We start from the raw sequence: 22,559 nt of genomic DNA, 5'->3' as shown, positions 1-22,559 counted from the left end.
TGAATTAATGATAAATGCTTACCCTTCTCCTAAAGTTTGTCTTACCCATAAGCATCCCTTAGAGAAAGAAGATGAAATAATAAGCAATTTCCTTAATTCTCTCTCCCCTAAAGATCATATTGAACATATTTTGAGGAAAGAGGATGAGTTTAACACATCTATTGATGCTCTCCCTCCTAAGAATGAGGAATTAATAAACAATGTTATCTCCTCTCCCGAAATTGACAATACTTCAAACATTCCTTTCAACAACCTCACTATTTGGGATGAACCATTAGAACAAGGTGTAGATTATTCTCTACCCCATGAGAGAACCCTAGCCAAAGGGGATGAAATCAAGATTGAAAACTCCCTTGATATTTTCTCACCTTCCTTGAATCTCAATTATTCTCCCTCTAAAAATAAAGCATCTCCCTCTCCTCAACTTGGTTCTACTCATAAGGATACCCTTGTTCAAAGCAAGATGGTTAACATCTCTTTCAAAGATCTTCCTCTCAAAAGTGAGACTTTAGAGAGTAATTTTGATCCTTCTCCTAGAGAGTTTATTCCCCATGTAGATCCTTTGATGATAGGGGATGATATGACCTTTCCTAGTATTACTCTTCCTATTGGAACATCAATGCCTACCCCTTGTCTCTCTCCTAAAATTGATTTAATCCGTGATAAGATTTTAGTGCAAGAGAAGACTATCAATAATTCTTCCAACACTTTTGTTCATTCCTCTAAACCATCCTCAATCAATTTGATACATGTGAATGAAACACCTAACAAACCTCTCTTCACTGTCCAAGGTGCTTGTCCTTCTCAAAATTCTCAACCTTTAAATAAGCCTATCTTAGTGGTTCAAGGTGGTTATGCTAATGATTCTTTTTTCACTCCTAAGAAACCTATTATTACTGTGCAAGGAGGTTATTCTACTAAGATCCCTTATGAGTATGCTAAGCAACTGACTAGAGAGAGTTATAATGCAGTTGCTCATACCTATAATACTAGAAATAATAGGCAGCCTAATCCTCCTCCAGTTATCCCAACTTCACTTCCTCCTTCCCAACCTATTCTTCCTCAAGCTCCTCGTATTTCACAAATGCTTAGTAAGGATTATGATCTCATAGAACAACTTAAAGCTACCCCTACTAAGATATCCCTTTGGGATTTGATCCAAACTTCTTCCACTCATCATGGAATGTTACAAGATGCCTTGAAAGATTTGAATGTTCCTCCACCTAATACATCTAGTAATATAGTGTCTTTGGTTAACTCTATGATGAATCCTAAAGCTCAAATTGTGTTTACTCAAGATGAGTTGCCTACTAGTGAAATTCAACATCAATATGATCCCTTGATGATTGTGGTTATCATAAATGACATTGCTATAAGACGAACACTGGTAGATAATGGTTCTGGCCTTAATGTGTGTAGCATTAATCTATTGCATAAGATGAATGTGGATACATCCCTTATTGAGCCTGACTCTCATCCCATTCAAGGCTTTGATAATGTGGCTAAGTCTTCATTAGGTATTATCACCTTACCCATCACAGTGGGACCTGTTACTTTGCCTACTCCTATCCATGTTATGTCAGGAAATCTAACATACAACTTGTTATTAGGGAGACCTTGGATTCATAGTATGCAAGTTGTCCCCTCTACATTGCATAGACAAGTTAAATTTATTTATAATAATAAGACATATACCTTGATAGGTGATACTAATTTTCAAGCTTGTTTGCAAACATCTACTTCCAAAGGGAGTTCTTCTAAGCCTTCCTCTTCTAGTAATGACTCGTTAAACAAGACACCTATGGATGAATCATCACCCTCTGATAATCAAAATTCTTTGGATGAGTCTGAAGTTCCTGAAGAAGATTCTTCTCAACTTGAATCTACACATGAAAAGGCTTTTGATCCTGAGAAGTTTCTCACAGAAGATGATTGGGGATCTCTTGATTTTAATCCCACCTTTGTAGGTGAGTATAGGGTTCCTCCTAGAGAGCTTAAAGTTAAAAAGAAGGAAGAAACTAGAGATCAATCAGTCTTACCTGAACCTATGAGCAATAATTTTGTGGCCACTTCTCAAACTTCTTCTCCTCACACCTCTAATTCTGAAGAATTTGATTCTTTGTCTTATGAAAAACCACCTTCTCTTTCTAAAATAGCTAATCTTTATGGTCATGGTTTTCACATTTTGGCTAAGAGTGGCTATAGTGGAAATGGTTGTGGCACAAATGAACAAGGAATTAAAGTTCCTTTAGAGCATAACATGCATGAATATTCATTTGGACTTGGATATAATCTTTCTAAGCCCACCAAAGCATCTAAAATACCATCTCTCAATGTGAATGCTATATTTAGTAGTGATGATGATCTCACTTCAACTAAATCATCTTCTACTTCTATCAACTCTCATTCCCCTCATAAGGAAATCTTGGTGATGAACAAATCTCTTTATGACTCCCCTCAAATTTCTAAATCCACTTATGAATCTTTATCTCCTATTCATCATAAAGTCCTTTCCTCCAGGGATAAGGCTCTAATAAATTACACTCATCTCTCTTCTAAGATTTCTCGTAACTTTCCTTCTTCAATTTTTATCATTTTATACATGTTTTTGATCTCACTTATAGTTGAGCATTTAGCATGTCATATTCAAATACCTCATCCAATCTATCATGTCTTTAAATAACATTAATGGCTATTATGTTGCTCATCATTATGTGACATTGGTAGCTCATTTACTAGGGGCTCATTGTCATTCATGATGGTACAATTTCAAGTGCAATCATATTTTTGAAGCAACATAATAGCCTAATTTTTTTATGTTATCTCTTGTTCCTATGGGGACAAGAGTGATTTCATACATCTCTTCCTTTTATGGTTAAAGTTTCCCTTTGGGGTAATAGTGTGGAAATATTGATCATCTTTTCTTTAGAATCCTCTTTTCCTAGATATGGGAGAAGATGTGTATTCTCTTTCTTATCCTACCCACTTATTGTGAGGAGCATTTTACATACACTAATGTCTTGCTTGCATGAACTCATGTGAGTATGTAGTACATTTTTCTTATGTCTAAATCTCTCCCTAGAAGATTGTGTAAGTCCTTCTCATTGTCCTTATCCTTGGGAGGCAATGATATTTCCTTATTTTTTATCTAAGGATCCACTTTTTCCTACTTTGTGGATGGTGTGAACTTTATTACTTGATGTTATTCCTTGTATGCATTTGTTGTTGTTTGTTCAAGGATTCTCTCTTACAAGAGGTGTAAGTCCTTGACTACAACCTCTTTTGCACTTGGTAAAATACATCCATAATGAATTCACTCTCCCAATTGGGTTAAAAAGAGCATCATCCTTCATTAAGAATCACTTTCACCTCGCAAAAGAAGGAAGTATTGCATTCTTATTCTCTTCTTTGTCTTATTCTAGAAGATGTTATATTTGTCTAAGACAATTCCTCTCGGGGATAGGTGTCTTTTGTACAAAGATCTCTTCTCCTCTAAGGATATCCTTTACACATACTACAAGATATCCCTTTTCAACTATCTTATCCTTGCTTAAAGAGTGCAAAACTCTCTTGCTTGGATCTATGACATTGTTGCATTTTTGGGGTATCTTCCTTTGTGATGAAGGTAGGTATCCTTGTTCTACTTTACTTATGACATAAACATTACACTTTTTGAGCAATGGGTCATTCTCAGAACCAGAGCACAGACTCTTAGAGCGAGATGTCTCCATTTTTCTTTTATGCAAGGTGATTATTCTCGGAACTAGAGCACAGACTCTTAGAGCGAGATGTCACGCTTTTGTACTATACATATACAGGTTGTAGCATACTCGGGCATAGACTCCTATGAGGTGCTTCTAACCTCACTTACACACACATGCACGAGGTTGAGTGGAACTAGCGGCATAAGGCTAGACTTTCTCACTCTCCTCCCTTACATGGATCACCTAGACAGATTCTAGGGGCTAGTTTTCCATGTCCTTTTTCCCATGGATCACCTAGACAAGATCTAGGGGCGAGAAGTCCATGTTTTCTCTCTCACTATTCTTCTCATGGATCACCAATGTGTGTATCCATGCTTTTTTCCTTTTTTTTCTTCTCTTTGCATTTTGTTTCCATTTACATCCTTCATCTTGTGTTAGAGAACTCTCAAATCCTCACACTCTTTGTTGTGTTGGAATTGAGATTTAGTCCTCTTTCTTACCAAATGATTCTCCATTAGTTTTTTATCTCATATCAAATCTTCTTGTGAGCATTTGTCATCAATATTATTTAACAATTTGAAGTGGTAAACATGATACCTTGTTTCAACTCACTAAAATTACCAAGCCGAAACAGGGGGGGGCATATAGCTACCCTCAAATTTTCATCACCTTCCTTAGTAAGCATTAGGTGATTTTGTGATCTAACATGTGGTTTTGTACGTTTTGGTTCTTAACTGAGTACTACAAATACCGCTGGGAGCTTCGTCCGACAACTTATAGATATATCCTTTTTCAAATAATGTTTACTTTTCTATACTTTAGCTTGCATATGCACGTAGTGTTCATATGACCGCTAAAGTGGGGGCTAAATGTAGTGTCGTAAATTGTATGCACTTGCTAGGGTGGTACAATTTCACACCTAGTTTAGCACCCGCCTTGGCACATTTTGCATTGCATTTCCCCTTTAGCACTTAATTAATTAAATTAATTAGGTCTAAGGTTCTATTTTATCATTTCATCACCATTAGGTTGGGCCCTTTTCATTAAAGTGTGCCCCTTTCATTTTATTCCTCCAATACATCATTTAATCAAAAACCCTAATTAGGTCCTATTTTGAACTTCGGGGCCTGATTTTGGGGGTCAAAACATCTTGAAATCAGCTGTAACTTCGGGATTCTCTCTAAAATCATCATATCCGACGACCCTAAAAATTTGGTGAAAAGTTGTCAGGACCATGGCGCCCAGCATGCACACGGTCCTGAACATTTTTCCCAAAATTTTAGGAGCGCGACCCAATCATAAAATAAAGCTTAACCCCAAGAAATTGGTGGGAGATTCAATCTCTAGGTCGGCCAAAAGTTGAAATTAAGACCTAGGGTTTCATATATAAGAACTCTCTTTCTTCATTTGAAGGGATCCAAATTTTGGTTTTCAGGGACCTTCTATGCAGCGAAAGAGCAAATCTTTGAAGACTTCAACAACATTCAACATCCATCCATCAAGCATTCATCAATTTCATTCATCCATTTAGGGCTTTGAAGACATTGAAGAGCAATAGGGGATCACCGACTAAAGATTGGCTTGTACCCCTCCCTTGGGGATGGGTATGATTTCATGTTGTTTTCCTGTCTTTGCATAAGCCTCATTATATCATTTGTATTCATGCTTTAGATCACTTGGCATCTTGATTTGGAGCATTTACATTATCATTTACAAGCAATTAGGGTTTACTTTCTAGGTTGCTCTAGTTTGCTTACTTTCATTTTAGGATCTTGCACACACACTACTTTTACTATACAACTTGGCTATTCATGGAGGTGGAAATCACCAAAGCAAGGGTTTGACTAAGGCAAAACCCTATATAGCCACCCACCATACCTTTTCAGATATAAGTGCAGGTTTCGAGATTCGGACGACGCCGCAAGTTGCAGATCCGACGGAAGCAGACGGAGACTGAACTTTACACCAAATTTTAGAGCAAAAGACCAGGACATGGGCGTGGGGCACCCTGGTCCTGCCAAGACAGGGGCACTAGGCGCCCTGGTCCCTGGGACAGGGGCGCTGGGCACCCTGGTCCCTCTGTCAGATAGCAATTTTTAGCATTTCCGACAATTTTCCAGGTTGTAAAACAGCAGTTTCAGAGGGAGAATCAGGACAGTGGCGCCCGCGCCCCCGTCCCGAACATTTTTGCTCAGATTTTAACTTCGGGTACACATCTACATTCTCCTTTTATCCTTGTGTTTGCAGCTTTTCATCACTTAATCTCAATTTTGCAATCTTGTTACTAGTTCATACTTTCACTCTAGGGCCAGTAGTTGAACTTGCATCATTTTATCTATCATTTGCAACAAAGGAATAGAAATCCTAATAGGTAGCCCGTGGCTCTCTCTTCCACAAAAAGAAGTAGCCAAATGTGTGATACCTCTAGGCTCTTTCGTATTCCACAATGTGTGTCAAAAGGTAGGATTAGGGCGTGTTAGCCTAGTCTCGCTTTTTCCCTTACACATTGACAAAAAAGAATTAAAATTTAAGAAAATAAATCAATTGGAGATAATCTTGAAAAAACAAATTAAAAATTGATAGATAATCTCAAAGAAAGCAATTAAAACAATTAAATATTAAAATTGAATGAAATAGATAATAAATCAGTTTTTTCCTGATTTTATCTTAATTTTAGTTCAATTTCCTTTAAAACTGAGAAAAGCATCCAATCACATCAATTCTCCTGGATTGTGCTTCCTCTTGGAAAATCTTGACCGCTCATCATCTTTTGATCTTAGCCGTTGGTTTCTTTCTGAATTTTCTATAAATTCAGGCTCATCTCTCATTCAAAGGGAGGCTGGAGAATATATTGTTATTATACTATTTTTGCTCTAGACTCATTGATATATTGCATATTAATTATTTCATATTGATTAAATCATTTAGTTTAATATTGCAAAAATATTGTTAGATTAATATTGCATCCATCTAGCATTCATCATACTCATATAGATAAAATCCTTCGTCTTGATGTTGTCTAGTCACTGGTATTGCTTATAATCTAAGAGCAATATTATACTTGCATCTTTTAGAAGGCAATGGGTCGATTTTCTATGGTTTTAATATTTATGATTATATCTGTCTAACCATGCATGTAATGACTTGATTGAAGTGTTGTGTATTGCAGATACAGATAGAGGTCCACTTTTCACACACACATTTCTGGCGCCCACCGTGGGGCCCAAACCCACAACTACAAGATTTCTAATGTTTCTTGAACAAATTTAATGTTTGTTTTTTATAACTAATAAACATGTGTTAAATTTGCAAATAAAAATCTTTATTTTTGTTTGTTCTTCCATGACAGTCAAAAAAGGGTCTCGGTTTGGAGAGCATGACCTTTTATTTAACTGTTAGATCTCAACCAATTTTTGATATGTTTTTGAAAACCAAGTTTTCGACAGGTTCACTAAACAAATTTGCCTAAATATTTTGGGTTTGAAAGTTATGATTGAAAGAGTGCAGAACTGTCATTTTACCTATTCTTCTGTGACAGTCAAAAATGGTCTTGGTTCAGAGAGCATAACTTTTTATTTAACTATTGGATCTAAACCAAATTTTAATATGTTTTGTAAAACCAAGTTTTCCATAGTTCCACTGAAGATATTGTCCAAATTATGTCTGGGTCAAAAGTTATAAATGATAGAGTGAAGTACTATCAAAACTGTCATAACTAGGATAGTCATAAAAATGGAAATTCTTGTTAGATTAGTTTAATTTACAATTTACATGATAGAATTTTCTTTTGATGATTTTTTTAATGTTATTTTGGCAACTAATTTTGGGCTTTTAATGTTTGCAGGATGCTTGTCAAAGAATCTATCAATCAAACATACGCTTGCCAAAGAATCAAGAAGAAAATGACTACTGACATATTGGTTTTGTAGGTTGCCTAAGGAGAATTGACTAAACATTGTGTATTCATTTAGTATTTTCTTAGGCACTTAAATTGCTATCTGGTTAAAGAACAAATTTGTCTTTCATGTTTTCATAAAAATCTAAGAGGTAGGAGAGTATGCTCTTGTCTTTTATAGACAATCAGAAATCTAGACCCTCGAAGCTTTTTTCTAAGTTTTGAGATTTGTGTACCTTTAGCGAGCCTGTCACAGTGGGAAAAAGTAATCACCCTATGAGAATGACCAAACTAGCCTCTGTCAGTCATTGAAACATCAATCCTTATCAAAAACTAGTAGTTGTTAGTCATTGGAACTCTCTCTGTCAGAATCTTGTCTCTTTCCAATCCTTTGTCATATGAATTCCTGATCTTATCAGTCAAAATTGTCAAAATTGTCTAAACAATCTACGACGAGCCTAAACCTAGTTATCATCCTCCTAAGCATAAACAACCTTGATAGTGTACCCCTGTCGTTGTGTTGCATGATTTTGTCAATCATCTCTCAGCTAGTTCAAACAACATCTTATCAAACCTAAGTTAACTTAGATAATGTCTTACACAAGATAGATCATTCCTAAAACTAGACCAGATCTTTAGTTACTTCTCTCAATCACTGCGTTAAACAAACTACTAGCTACAATTTGATCTTGACTTCTGCAACACATCTTGCTCTTGGTCCTATCGGTTAAAAATGTTTATTCAAACCAAAAGCTCTTCTAATTTTTTTGATAAAAGTAAGAATCTCATGGATACCTTAGCTCCAATTCCCATGGCTACCTATACTCAAATGCTTCAAGATATAAAGAAAAATATATATGACATAGAAATCCAACAAAATAGATCAATGAATCCATTTGAAAGACAAATGTATGATATCAAGTGTGAGAAACTTCAAGGAATGCTAAAACAATTAGGTGATTTGATGATTAGATACCAGAAAATAATTGACAATCAAAGACCAAATCTCATACAAGATCACAAGACACCTTCACCAAGACAAAAAGACATCTATTCCCTAGATAGACAATTTACACCTTTGGGGCAATCTATTGAGTCCGCTTTGGAAGAGCTTATTAAGAACAATCTTATCATATTGCCTAAAAAGACCACATGGGGATGGGAATTAATGAGTAAGTATTGTGCATATCATAGACAAAATGAACATAAGACTTCACATTGCATAGAATTAAAACATAAGATTCAAGATCTCATTGATGATGGTGTCATTGAAATTGAAGATCCTAATCACTCACCTATAGAAAAAGAAGGAACTACTTCTAAGCATAATCAAAATCATGAACCTATGTCTAGCAAGGCTCCATATGTCCACCTCTTTTTCACCCTTCCATCCCTCTTATCCAATCCTTTGCATAAGTCCTTGCCCTAGTTTCATTTCATTATCCTACCAACATCTTTGAGCATACCTTCATAGCAATGGTCTATTGCAACTCATATTCTAAGGGTACCATCCAAATTAGTGATATGTTGGGGTCCTTCTTCCATCTCCTCTCATGCCTCCATTATCTTCCAAAAAAATCAAAAAAATATAAGAAAAAAATGATGAAAAAAAGTGAAAAAAAAAAGAAGTAAAGAGAAATAAATTCGTCCTTGTGTGAAAACCACTTCTTGTGGCGCCTTGGGCAAGTACCATGATGAAAACCTGGCAAATAGGCATCATGCATAATCCATTATCCTTTGGCACTTTACGCTAAGGGCAAGTTCCATCCATGTACATCCATCTATTATCAAATATGGCTTTCATTTTTTCCCCTAGTCAATCAAATATGGATGTATAAGGGGTAAGTCTTTGTTCCCTACTACCGTAGAAGATCTCGATACCATGCATATTTGGTTATGACCTAATGTGTCCTCATCATAAATTGGTGGTGGGTTGTCTTCATTATTAGATGGGAATTCATAGTCATGAGAATCTATGACACTTTCTATGTATGTTTCACTTTTTGATTCTATATCACTCATCTGCTCTTCTTCTTGTAACCGAGTTTGTTGCAGATTAGTGGATTTTCTTTGTATTGTGGATACCCTTCTTAAGCCTGGTATCAGTCTTTGTAGTCTTTGTTTATCTAACTCAAATGGAGGATCTAGAGTTGTTTCCCTTGGCAAAATTATTGACAACAACCAAGGATTTGGCTCATTTGCTGATGTTAAGCCTATATTTCCTACCATGTTTGCTAGCACAGATGTTTCAAGTACTGTATTGCTAGATGACTCTATGCTAGTTTGTTGTAGAAGTTACCTCATGTCTTCACCATCTAATTCTATAATAGGATATGTTGGTGCTCTCTTTCTTTTCTGAGATGAAGAGGAATACATTCTTGTTGACAACTAATTCTGAGGTATGTATTTTGAGGGTAACCTAGGCTTGTTCAGTACATCTAATGTATGTTGCCTAGCTTCTGTTATTTACGATACATGTTTATATCCCAAGCCTTGATTCTTTGGGTTTTCATGTGGCAAAATGGGTTCTAATATTCCTTTCTTTCGTAGTCCCAATCCTGTGGTGCCATCGTACCCATGTTTTTGTAACATCTTGAAGCCATTGCCATATTGATGTAGAGGTAACCTGGGTACTATCATGTCATCTTCTTCTCTATATATCCAGTGATTGACATCTTCATTTAGAGATTCTTCTTGTAAGTCTAGAGCATGAGTCTGAGTACTTCACTATCTTTGTTCCTTCATCTTGCTTCATTGTTGTGTTCTGAGGCTTCCTAAAAGACCTGCAAGAAAAAGATGATTATTTTCCATCTGAGGTACTTGAAATGGAATATTCTCCACAACCAACTTCCTTAATCTGCAAAGAAGATGTGGTTGGTGTATTTTTCTCTGTTTCTCTTATTGATAATGATTACATTTGTAAGTGAAGTGGGGTCTCATGATTGTTTGGTACTTGATTATGTGTGCTTTCCCTTAAATAATTACAATGTTGAAAAGGGTTTGGATCACCATGGATAGTGATCTCTATGCCATTGTATGGGAACTTCACACATTGGTGAAAATTTGATGGTACTGCTTGCATGGTATGTATCCATGGGCAACCTAACAACATATTTTACACCAATTCTCTGTCTAGGACCTAAAAGGTGATGTTTGTTGTAATTGGTTCCACTTGTACTAGTAAAGTCACCACACCCTTAGACGGGCATTCCTCATCATCATAGACTTTGATATTGATTCTCTTGAGAGAATCGATATAATGTTCAGAATATCCCAAAGCTTTGATCAAATGTAGTGTGCACATATTAAGGCCAACTCTACCATGTATAAGTACTCTTTGAACCTTCTTTTGATGAACCAGCCTCTAAGTGCAAGGGATCATTATGAATGGGTCCATCTGGAGGAACATCCTATTCAGTGAATGCGAGCTTTGAAGCTACCAAGTTTCCAACCATGGATTGGAATGTGTTCTCATCAATATCTCTAGCAACAACCAAATCTTGTAAGGCTTTGTCTAGGACTACCTTATGAGCCGGTGAGATGCGCAATAACTCAAATAATGAAATTTGGGTTGAAGTTTGCTTCAACTGATCCACCATATTGTAGTTCCTAGTTATTGAAGGGAGGTTTGAAGGCACCCCTTGCAATGTGACCTTTGATCTTCTAGTGATAACAACACAAACTCTGCTTTTAGGATTCACTGTGATTGTAGCTACTATTTCATCTCTTGCACTTAGTATGTTTATGGCATAGTCAAATGTGATATTAATATAGTTGGTAGTATTGTTTTGTGCATTAGAACTAGAAGCCTTTCCTTTGTTATGTTTGACAAAAGGATCTTTAACAATGGTATGATCTGTGTTTGGTGCCTTATTGGTATCCATAGTAATGTCACCTTGATCAATGAGATATTAGATGAGGCTCTTCAATTTGTATCAACTTGTTGTCTTGTGATCCTTATTGTGATGATACTCACAAAAATCATTTCCATTCCACCAAGTGGGCTTGAATGGACCTGGTTCATATGGCCTAGCTTCCGGTAAGTTATGGCATTGTTGTGTATCAACTTTTTCAGTGTTGATTCAATAGGTTCACTGAGGGGTGTAAATTTTCTTCCAGGTGCACCTATCCTTGGTGGTCTTGGATTGTTTGATTGTAGTGCATTGGTCTTGTTTTCCTGAGACTGGTTCTTAATGGCAAAACCAGGTGGTCCTTGTAGAGATATTGCTGGTTGAGCTCTGTTTACAACAGGTGCATCAACAACTCCATCATTTTTGACATTTTAGTTCCTAGACCAAAATTTTGGCCTTCCATTGTTTGTATTGGTTGTCAGTCCACTATCCTTGTGGTGTTTCAGTATCCCTTATTCTAATAGGCCTCTCTCACATTTGATGCTTTTTTCTATTATGTCTTTAAAATATTTCAGGTATTGCATTTGTAATGGATACTTAATTGGAGGCACAAGATTTTCATTGAAAATGTCTACTTGCTCAGCTTCAAGGATGTGACTAAGACATTTGTGGTATAGGCCTCTCCATCTTTGCAAGAATGTGGTGAAATTTTCACCTTATTTTTTCTTTGTTGCACATAAATCCATTAGGGTAATTGGGTTATCTATGTTGAATGCAAAGTTGGATATAAATAACTCATCCAATTCTCCCTACAAAGTAATTTTGGGTGGAAGGTGTGAAAACCATTCCAATGTTGTCCCTCGAAGACTTTTGGAAAATAGCCTCATTAAGTATGTATCATCATGCGTTACTTCAATACATGTCATGAAGAATTATCCCACATGATCTTGAGGATCACCATTCCCTCTATACTTGTCGAACTTTGGAGTTTCAAAATGTGGGGGAAATAGTGGCATGTATAACTTTCTATCAAAAGGATACGGACGAAGGTCCTCCATTGTGTAGCTCTTTTTATCATTAGGTGCTTGCATACTAGCCATTTTCTTTTTAAGGTTCTCCATTTATTGAGTCAGGATCTCTATTTGGGTCAATGGTGTATTGACTTGATGAGTGTTTCCCACAAAATGGATAGTATTTGAGTACCTTTGAGCTTGTTGGAATGTAGACTATGTTGGAATTGCATTGACATTGATGTCAACTGGTATGGAGTACTATTGATATGCATTCATTAATGCCAACTAATGTTGTAGGTTACCGGTAAGGAAGAGAATGTCATTCAGATGAATAAACACTAGAGTCACCGGTACACAAGTTAGTGTTTGACTTGTGTGGATGAAATGGATAGGTTACTGATACAGTCTATCATTGGTAAGGAAAGGGTGTCAACTGCTAAGAGTTGTGTTGTCAGTCAGTAGTTGCCAACTGGCAAGCATATGACCAGTGTACAGGCAGGATGAGCAAGATGTTGGTGGTTGTTTGTGATGAAGAGGTAGAATGCTACCTAAATCACATCAACATAGGAGGAAAAGGATGTACAGCTCACTGGTATGGTGTGTAGATGCAAAATAGCATGAGTCCCACTAGATAATGATGTAGTCACCATGTGAAGAGATGATTGACAGTGAATGTGCCCACACCAGATCACATGTGTCTATTTGAAGATATGTTACACAAACAAGGAAGCCACATGAGTGTATTGTAGGATACAAATGACAAGGATTCACTACCACCGGTAAGTGGAGCTTATCTCCTATTATGCAAAGTGTGCATCATAGTTCTTCAAGATAAGATAGAAGAGTTAAAGATAGGTGTTTGAAGGCTCACACTAGATCTACTGGCGAATCACAAAGATGCCTCAAGTGCATGAAATCAGGGCATGCACTGGACTGATAGAGAAGGCATGTTGAGTTGCTAAGACAGATGAAGTGTGATGGGTTTGTCACTTTGATTAACCAATTGATATATGGTTTGGGCTGATGAGGAAGAAGGAAAGACTAAGTAGCTGCAAACAGAGGACAATGGTTGGATTGAAGATGGATTTAGTTGAAGGTTGATGATATGGTGTCATCAAGGTGTTTACCGGTATGTATGACCACTGGTAATATGGACAAGGTGCAAATGTAGAAGACTCCCATCTAATGAATATATGCATAAGGTAGGTTAGCAAGGGTCCTGAACAGTTGAGTGTTCCACTAGAAGAGAAGAAAGGTGCAAGGATAATGACAGATCGATTAAGGGTTTAACCGGTAGGGATACTAACTCGGTAGAGGAACCTAGTAGTGGATTTGATCGGTGATCCAATCCATACTGACATAGATGTTCAAGAAAAGGTGGATGCTGACACAGTTGCCACATGGAGATGAAATGGCATGCATGCACAGGTTGGTGTGTTGAGTCAGTGAAGTATCAGGTAGTGAGGTAGATGGCGATAGGCTGACATTTATGTTGACTATGAGATTCATGGGATACAATGTAGAGTTTTGCGGCTCAAGGTCAATGGACAACATAGATCCAGCATAGACCCAACACAAACTGTTCGAGCAGATCAAGGAAGGTGAAGGAAATCGCAAAACCATTCTTGGTGATCGACCAAGAAATCTATTGACAGGTTAAGAGAAGGATGCTAAAAATAGGTGTGTTCTAGAAGGCAAGAAAATGGTGAGGCTGATTGATGAGTTACAGTTCATCAATCCAGGTGATCTAGATCATATGAGATTGGATTGGATTTGGTTTGCCTTGAGGTCGATGAGGAAACCCTAAATGCCTAAAAGTTGAACTAACTTTTGGCGAGAAAACTAGTCTATAAATATGCAAGACAAAATCAAAGAAGGTTGCCTTTAGATGAGAGAGTATTGTTGTTGAAGGAGTGGAATTAGTCAAGTTCTCATCAAGAAGGATAAGAAGAGACTGAGGGTGAGAAAGAACAGGGTTGAAGTGCTCAACTAGCATCAATGAAGAAACCGGCAATCAACCGCTGAGTCTGAAAGAGGCATGATCTGGTAGAGGTTAAATTGGTAGAGAAGAAGTGCAAAAGACTATAGAGAAGGTAGGCATAGAATTAGAAGAGAGTAGTACTAGTGGAGAGCAGTAGTATAGCAGAGAGAAGAGAGAACTGGTAAAGTGCAGAACCGACAGAGAAGGAAAAGAGGTTGAACCAAAAAGAGTGTAGTAGAGAGTAAGGTTGCAGAAGTGGAGGGTTAGCAGAGAACCGGCAATAAACTGGATAGAAAATCCAACAGACAGATTCACAGAAGAGTTACAAAATCCATTTGTAACAAGACTATTACTTTTGTATTTGAATACACTAATTGTAGATCGCTAAGTTGGAGCTCCATGCAGGGGTTGTATCTCCTTGGGTTGATACCCTAAATTAGGGGTTCATGTTCCTTGGGTTGGTGCCCTAAAATCAAGGGTTGTTTCTCCTTGGGTTGGTTCCCTAAATTAGGGGTTAGTGCCCTAAACATTGTAATCAAAGATTCATTGTAAGGCTAAATTGGAGCAGTAGACTCTAGCAACATTTCTCACCAAGGTTTTGATGGTATGATGAAATAATAAGAATCCATTCAACTACTGAGAGGGGGGGTAAATCAAAAGATATAAAAATTGATACTAACTTCACCAATCTCTCGAAGTAAACTTTGAACTATCAATGCAATATCACTGTCAAGATAAAAAATCTCAAGATAAACCAGTTGACTGTTACAACAAACTAACAATAAACAACTTCAAACTCATAAACATCCAAATGCTTTTACTGACATAACTAAAAATTCATTTCACAATGCTTCTGATTATCATGACTTATCAAACTAGATTAAATAGTTAAGCAAATCAACCATAAGAATGTAACCACAAAAACATTCACCACTTGACACAATATTTTTAACGTGGAACCCCAAATGGGAAAAACCCCGATGAGATGAGACTCACAAGATAACTATCTGAACTCTTCTAAAGTTTTCCCTGTTAGGAGACAAGCCTATTAAAGCTTTACAAAAGTCTTGTTAAGAACAAAAACTGTTAGGAACCACCCGGTTAAGGGATTGACTATAATGCCTTGTTAGAAGAAATACTCTATAAGGAGTAACCTCGGTAGAGGATTTGAAATCCAAGCTAATGGATCACCTAGTTAGAGGATTTGAATAGCACAAAGCTTGTTAGATCTTACCCAGTTAGGGAATTTCAATTTGCTGTAATTGTTAGAAAACAATAAGAGTTTGCTGATTTGTTTGAATAGCACTACACTTGCTTGTTCAGATCCTTTTCATGCTCCTATCTACCTCTACTTAAACTGTAGATACATCACCTGGTTCAGCAACCACACACTCAACTAAAACTTTGCCAACTCTGAAACTAAAAAACTCATCGACCTTATAAACAAATCAATTAGGTCGGTAACACAACAAAAAACTAATTCTCTCATAGAGATTACAAACAAGTCGGTTCAAGTATGACCATTGGATTACATAGCAATCTTTGCACATCAATCAAGAAAACCTCGATTGCTCCTTGATCACCACTTCATCAAACTCAGTACTCATCACGTAATTTGCATTACATGCAATATACTTTCTCATTCCCTAGACAAAAACCATTTCATGAATGTGCCAAAATCACTTTGAAACTCTCTTCATACAATAATCATACGTGTCATAATCATTACCACTCATTATCAAATCATAAACCAATATAACCAATTCACCAAACTTAATTGGTTAGGGTTTATCAAATCAACAAGTAGGGTTTACCGGTTCAACTCTCCAATACATAGCAATACTGGTTCACTCCACAAATTCTTCCTACTGGTTACAGTTTCCTTCACTAGCTCTTCCTACCGGTTACAAAACATCATTACAACAATATCATTACTGGTTAATTGACATCAATGACAACATAACATATCATTAATGCAAATTTCATGCAAATGCCAACAGGTTTTTCCCATCTTGGGTTTTCCTCATATATGTTGGTATTATGTGATGTCCCCTTTATATGTGAGTGCATTTGTATTAGTCTCCCATCTAACCGGTAAGCCTGCATTCAATTAGATTTGTTAACTGGTATACTCACATAGGATAATTAAAGGGAAAAGTTTGAGAACCACTGATTCACCCCCCTCTTAGTGGTATATTGTGTCTAACAATTGGTATCAAAGCCCTAGGTTCCCAGTTGATAAGATTTCTCTAGCTTGGGTAGATTTTGGCTTAAGGACACAATGGTTTGTTTAGTGTCAATCCTGGCTCTAATATTTGATGGATCAAACTATTACATTTGGAGTTGCAGAATGGAAGTCTACTTTTCCTCCCTAGGGTTTGAAGTGTGGATGTCTGTTGTAAATGGCTTCCCTAGTAATGTCAGTCCTCCCACCAACTCAGATGCAGAAATAAGAAACTAGTGCAATGAAGCAGCAATGAAGGCTATACTTTGTGGGTTATCAGATGATATCTCCTCATAGGTGGAAGAATGCAGACCAGCAAAAATATTATTGGATGGATTGAAGAAGCTCTATGGAAATGAGCCTACCACTGCAGAATTGGTTTGTGAAGATAGGATGAAAAATGTATCTCATGTATCTGCAGATGAGGAAGGCAAATTTGCTAGCATCCACAACAATGATGAAGAAGAAACCCACCTCTTCATGGCTCAATAATTAGAAGATGAGAGGCACACATCTGAGAATTAGTAGATCACTCCTACTAGCAAGATGTGTTTGGCAGTGATAATGAAGGAGAAGAAGATGAAGTAGAAGTTGATCTTGAAGGAGAACTTGTAAATGCACTTGAAGAACTCAGTAGAGTGAGAAATGAATACAATTTATTCAAGAATGATGGTATTGTGGAGTAGTACTGGTTGATCAGATGCCTTGAAGAATCTGAGAAGCATATCTCAGAGTTGAAGACTCAAGAAGAAGACACCAATGAGTGTCGATGTAAAGATCTAGCATCTGAGCTAGAAGTAAAAGATAAAAAATATTAGCAACTACTTGGAGAAATGGAGATTCTCTTAAATGACCTTGAGAAATGTTAGGATGAGCTCAAGGTAAGAAGCAAGTTTGATGGCAGTAGTGATGCCTTGGACAAAATGTTGAAAAAGCAAAAGCATGCCAAGGACACTTAAGGATTAGAAAGTGGTGTCGGTGAATGCTCCACTAGCAAGAATGTCACCTACAATGACATTATGTTTGTCTCCTCAAATGGAAACAACGAGGGTCAGATCTTCATAGTTAGAAATTCTCTCCAGGAGAAGGTTGATCTAACCACAACCAATGAAGACATGTAGACAAGGATCAGGATCGGTGCTACAAGGAGGAAAACTGCAGATCCCAAAGGAAAAGGGAAGATGGGAGAAGACAACTTCACTGAAAGAAGGAAAGTGAGAAGACATCAAAGAGGACCTCCCATCGATAGAGGACAAAGGAATGCTACTGCCCACAGGATAAGAAAGGTGTGGAAGATGAAGGGACCAGATGGAAGAACTGCAGAAGGTGAACAACCTAGGATTCATCCTCAAAGAAGCAAAAATGGAGATATCAGACTGGTAAGATCTCCACATGCATGGCAGAATAAATTTGTAATTCATATGCCATCCTTTACTGGTTATTGCTTTGCATGTAATGGCTATAGCAATAGGGCGGAATAATGTAGAAAGGAATCTAGAAGGATTAATCTAGGATCTCATAGATTTTATGCAAATGAGAAAAATGTGTCAAGCAATAGATACATGCATATCCCCTCTCCCAGTTATGCAAATAATGTTTGTTATAACTATAATGGAATTGGCCATTGAAGTTATGAATGCAGGAAGAACCTGCAGTCACATGGAAGCTGGTATAGAAGCTATGTTCGACATAGAAATGGATGTAGAGAATATGGAAGTCGGAAACCTGCATGGAACCAAAGGAGATATGTCCCTCCATGATCAAGAGGTCCACTAGTTTCGATTGTGAGTCATAGCAACATGACCAAAAGAAGATGGTCAAACTAGTATGTTAGAAGGTTCCCCAATCATGAGGTTGGCATGGATGTTGTATGCTACTATAGCACTACTTCCGGTGATGTGGCAGAATCTGGAAATGTAAGAACCCATTATCAAAAGAAGGTAAGATCTTCTCTCAAGACTGAAAATGGAAAGAAGAATGTCACCAAGAAGGTATGGAGGGAAAAGCAATAGGATGCAACCATGGATCGACATTGTGCATTCAATACACAGGTGATATCTCTTAAGGCTTAAACTAGATGCAGGACCTTAGGGGGAGTAATACACTGAACTTGTCATTCACCCCCTCAGTGGGAGAGAACACATGGAAGAACAAGTCATTGTAGGTGTATATGGTGAAAATGGATAGCAATAAACAACAATATTGAAAGACTAAAATGGATTCAACCACCAAACCCTAGCCTAACAATGAACAAAGATCCACCATAACATATGAAGATAACCTAAGACAATGCAAAATAACTCAAAATCACAAAGATTATACCATCACATGTCCAATAGGGTTTTGATCTCCATTCTTCCTATCTCCATTGATCTTGCTTGATATATTTGCTCTCAGATTTTAATATGCACAAGAGCTCAACAAAGAATGGAATGTGGTTGCAAGTGGAATTGTAGTGTAGCCAAGTACTCCAAAATCAGTTATTAGGATATGTCATTAGGCATTAGGCATTAGGGTTTTACAATGAAGAAAGCATCTTCTTAAATAGAAGACACAATGAGAAATGGAGGGTTAAGATTGAGAGGTGTAAAAAGAGAGGTCGGCTAGGATTAGAGGGTAGGTATAAGAAATACCAAAATAATGAAAGAGGTAGGTAGTGTAGGAAATAAGAGATGAATGACATGTGTCATGTGTAGAAAAGGTTAATGAATTAATTAAATAAATAAAGATTTATTTAATTAATAGAAGAAGTAGGGCAATTAAATAAATAAAATATTTATTTAATTTAGGAAAGGGATAATTTAAATAAATAAATGTATTTATTTAAATGAGAAATAAGGCTAGAAGAGGATAAATGAATTAATTAAATAAATAAAGATTTATTTAATTAATAGAAGAATTAGGCTTAGATAATTAAATAAATAAAATATTTATTTAATTAGACATGACAATTTTGGGTGTCTACAGTAGGTATGAAGGAAGGAAATGAGATGATCAGAATGTGTAGTGGCGACCTTGGCTACAATTATACAAATCAGAGTTGGATCACTACTACATGTGCCAATAGATAGAGATTAACAATTGGAATTAGATGCAAAGTGACATAAAAATGCCAGGAGTTATAGGAAGGTGCTCCGATAGTGATGATGGACTAGTATGTATAGGATGTTACAAGTATGAATGCTAATAGGTACTTGTTGGTTATGTAAGACAATGAGGTTGGAGATCATTGTGTATGCGGGAAATGCAGTTCAATGAAATGGAAATTACTAAAATCAATGACTTTCCCACACACCAATGGGACTCTTGGTGCAAGTTATGGAGCTATATAGAATAGCTCAACTTCCCAAGGGGTGTTCCATTGTTCTCTATCTCATAAGACCCCTCAATCCAATGCCTTTGATCTCATATTACTGAGAAAAGTGACTTAGGAATGACAATCATGAAAATGAGGGATGCTTTTGACCAATCTCTTATGAATGTAATCCTATCTATGCATGATTTTAACAAATATGAGCTAAACTAGTGATGATAAGATTAAAAGATTAGTAAAAGACTATCCTAACATGATATAGTAGTTTATATGATTAATTATGATGATAAAAATGCTTCTAAAATGTTTATTAGATTATTTCTATTTCAAAGAGAGATTAAATGCTTGCTAAAAATGAGTATAAGTGTGATGCTAAAGACTTGGATCATCGGAATGAGGAAATGAGGGCTCTATTTATAGGAAAAATAGGGCAATGGATGGTCAGGATTGGATGATCTTATCAAGGGTCAGGATTGAAAGTTATCAATCCATGTTTACAATTCTCACCAATGAAATGGTGACAATTGTCAACATACGACTGCTTGAGAGGAGATGTAAGAAGCATTAAATGCTTGAGAAGACCTCATGGTTACCTTAGGAGGTAAGGGTTAGGGTTAGGTTATGATTACCCATTGGATAAAGCTTTTACCCAAAGGATAAACTCTTGTGCAAGGGTTAAAGGAATAACCATGGTCAAAGCAATGAATGCTTGATGAGACCCTATGGTTAGATGAGGGTTGAGTTAGAGGTTAAAGTCCCTAACCATGGGTGCAAGTGGATTTAACTATAAATGGTTATGTAAGAGCCATTAGTGGTTTGGAAGACTTTAGAGGTTAAATTGTTGGACACATAAAGCATTAAATGTTTTTCAAAGACTTTGGAATCTTTGAGAAGTGACTCCAAGTTGCTTAAGAATGTGACAATAACTAGGGGATGCATTAGGCTAATTAGGAAGGGTTTAGAAGAATCTAGAAGGGGTTTAGGATTGCAAGTGGGAGATGTAGGAATATGCAAGTGGGTGGAGAAAATAGAATTTAATTAAAACTAAATTAAATTATTTCAACAAAATACATGCACATGGGGATTTAAATAAATTAGATTTATTTATTTTGGAGTGAACAATTTAATTAAAAGGAGAGAGAAGGGATTTAATTAAATAAAATGATTTATTCAATTAAATGACATGAAAGGCTTAGGTGAATTTAAATAAATAAATTGAATAATTTATTTAATCAAATAGAGGAACGTGGGTGATTTAATTAAATTAGATTTAACTAAATAGAGGAATGAGAATTATATGAACATCAAATATTCATTTAGAAATGTGATCATTTTTATATGTCTACATTTTGCCCCTCTTTGAAGTGACGTGTGTACACATGTTGATTCAAAGAAAATTGATGTGTCATCAAAATTTGATGAACTATTGAAATATCGATGTCGTGACCCAGACTTTGATAAATGATGTTGATAATGCTCCCTCAGGAGATGAATCAAAAAAAAAAAAATTGTTTGTTGATTGGATTTAAATTTGATCATATTGTTACATTTTGCCTGTGTTGAAATCGTGTTGAATTGATTCATCTCCTGATAATGATGTTTGTTAGGGTTATAAGCAAGAGCATGAGAAAAATGCATGCCCTTCTTACCAACCCTAATTTTCTTTTACCCTATAAAAAGGTGAAAAGTGATTTGTTTTGTATCATTTGTGCTTGTTGATTTTTGGAGAGAGTGACAAAATGTCGGTTCCCTATGCTTCGCATTGATTCAAGTGCATTCGCTGATATTGGAGGCTCACCATGTATGGTCCACCTGTAAGTCATCTAATGTTAGCCCCTTTTGCTTTTTGTTTTGTCGATTTTGAGTATGTTTTTTGTTTTTTGCCTTGGATTTTCACATGTTAGCGCGTAGGGTATGCTTCGTAGCACATACGATAAAATCCCTAGCGCATAGAGTTTATGGATTAGGGTAGCATTGGGGGGGTTTCATAGCACTTAGCAGGTTTAGGCTAGTGCATTGGGTAGAAATAGTGCATATGGCTAATAGGCTAGTGTATAGCGGGGAAAGGGTAGTGCATAGATTAAACCTAGCAAGTAGGGTTAGCATGGTAGCACAGTGGGAGAAAAAGGTAGTGCGTAGGTTAAACCTAGCACTTAGGGTAAAGATGGTGATGCATATGTGGAACATGGTAGCGCATAGAAAAATTCTAGCGCATAGGGCAAAGTTTGCAGCGCATAGCAGTGGTTGGCTAGCACATAGGTGGTAGCTTAGCGCATAGGGAAGATGTCTTAGCGTGCAGGTAGAAAATGCAGTGTTTTTAGGAGGAAAATTTGCTTTTGTGAGGTAAATGTAGAGGAATAAAGATAGGTTGGGGTGAGTAGGTGTCTTCCGAGTATTCTGGGTTGGGTGCAATAGCCAATCTGTGTGCTTGTTGTGTTGATGTGTGTTTTGGTTTGATAAATTTTGAGTTTGTCTTGTTGAACTTCCAAGATGAGTGTTTGAATGAGGATCTTTGATTTGTCTGTGGTTTTTAGATCATTTGATTTTTGTTGTCATGAATAGGATGTCCGATATGAGT

The sequence above is a fragment of the Cryptomeria japonica genome, chromosome 5 (assembly GCF_030272615.1).
Source record: "Cryptomeria japonica chromosome 5, Sugi_1.0, whole genome shotgun sequence".
In the NCBI taxonomy this organism is placed as follows: Eukaryota; Viridiplantae; Streptophyta; class Pinopsida; order Cupressales; family Cupressaceae; genus Cryptomeria; species Cryptomeria japonica.
The sequence above is the reverse complement of the archived record's forward strand: the minus strand, read 5'-3'. Positions refer to the sequence as shown.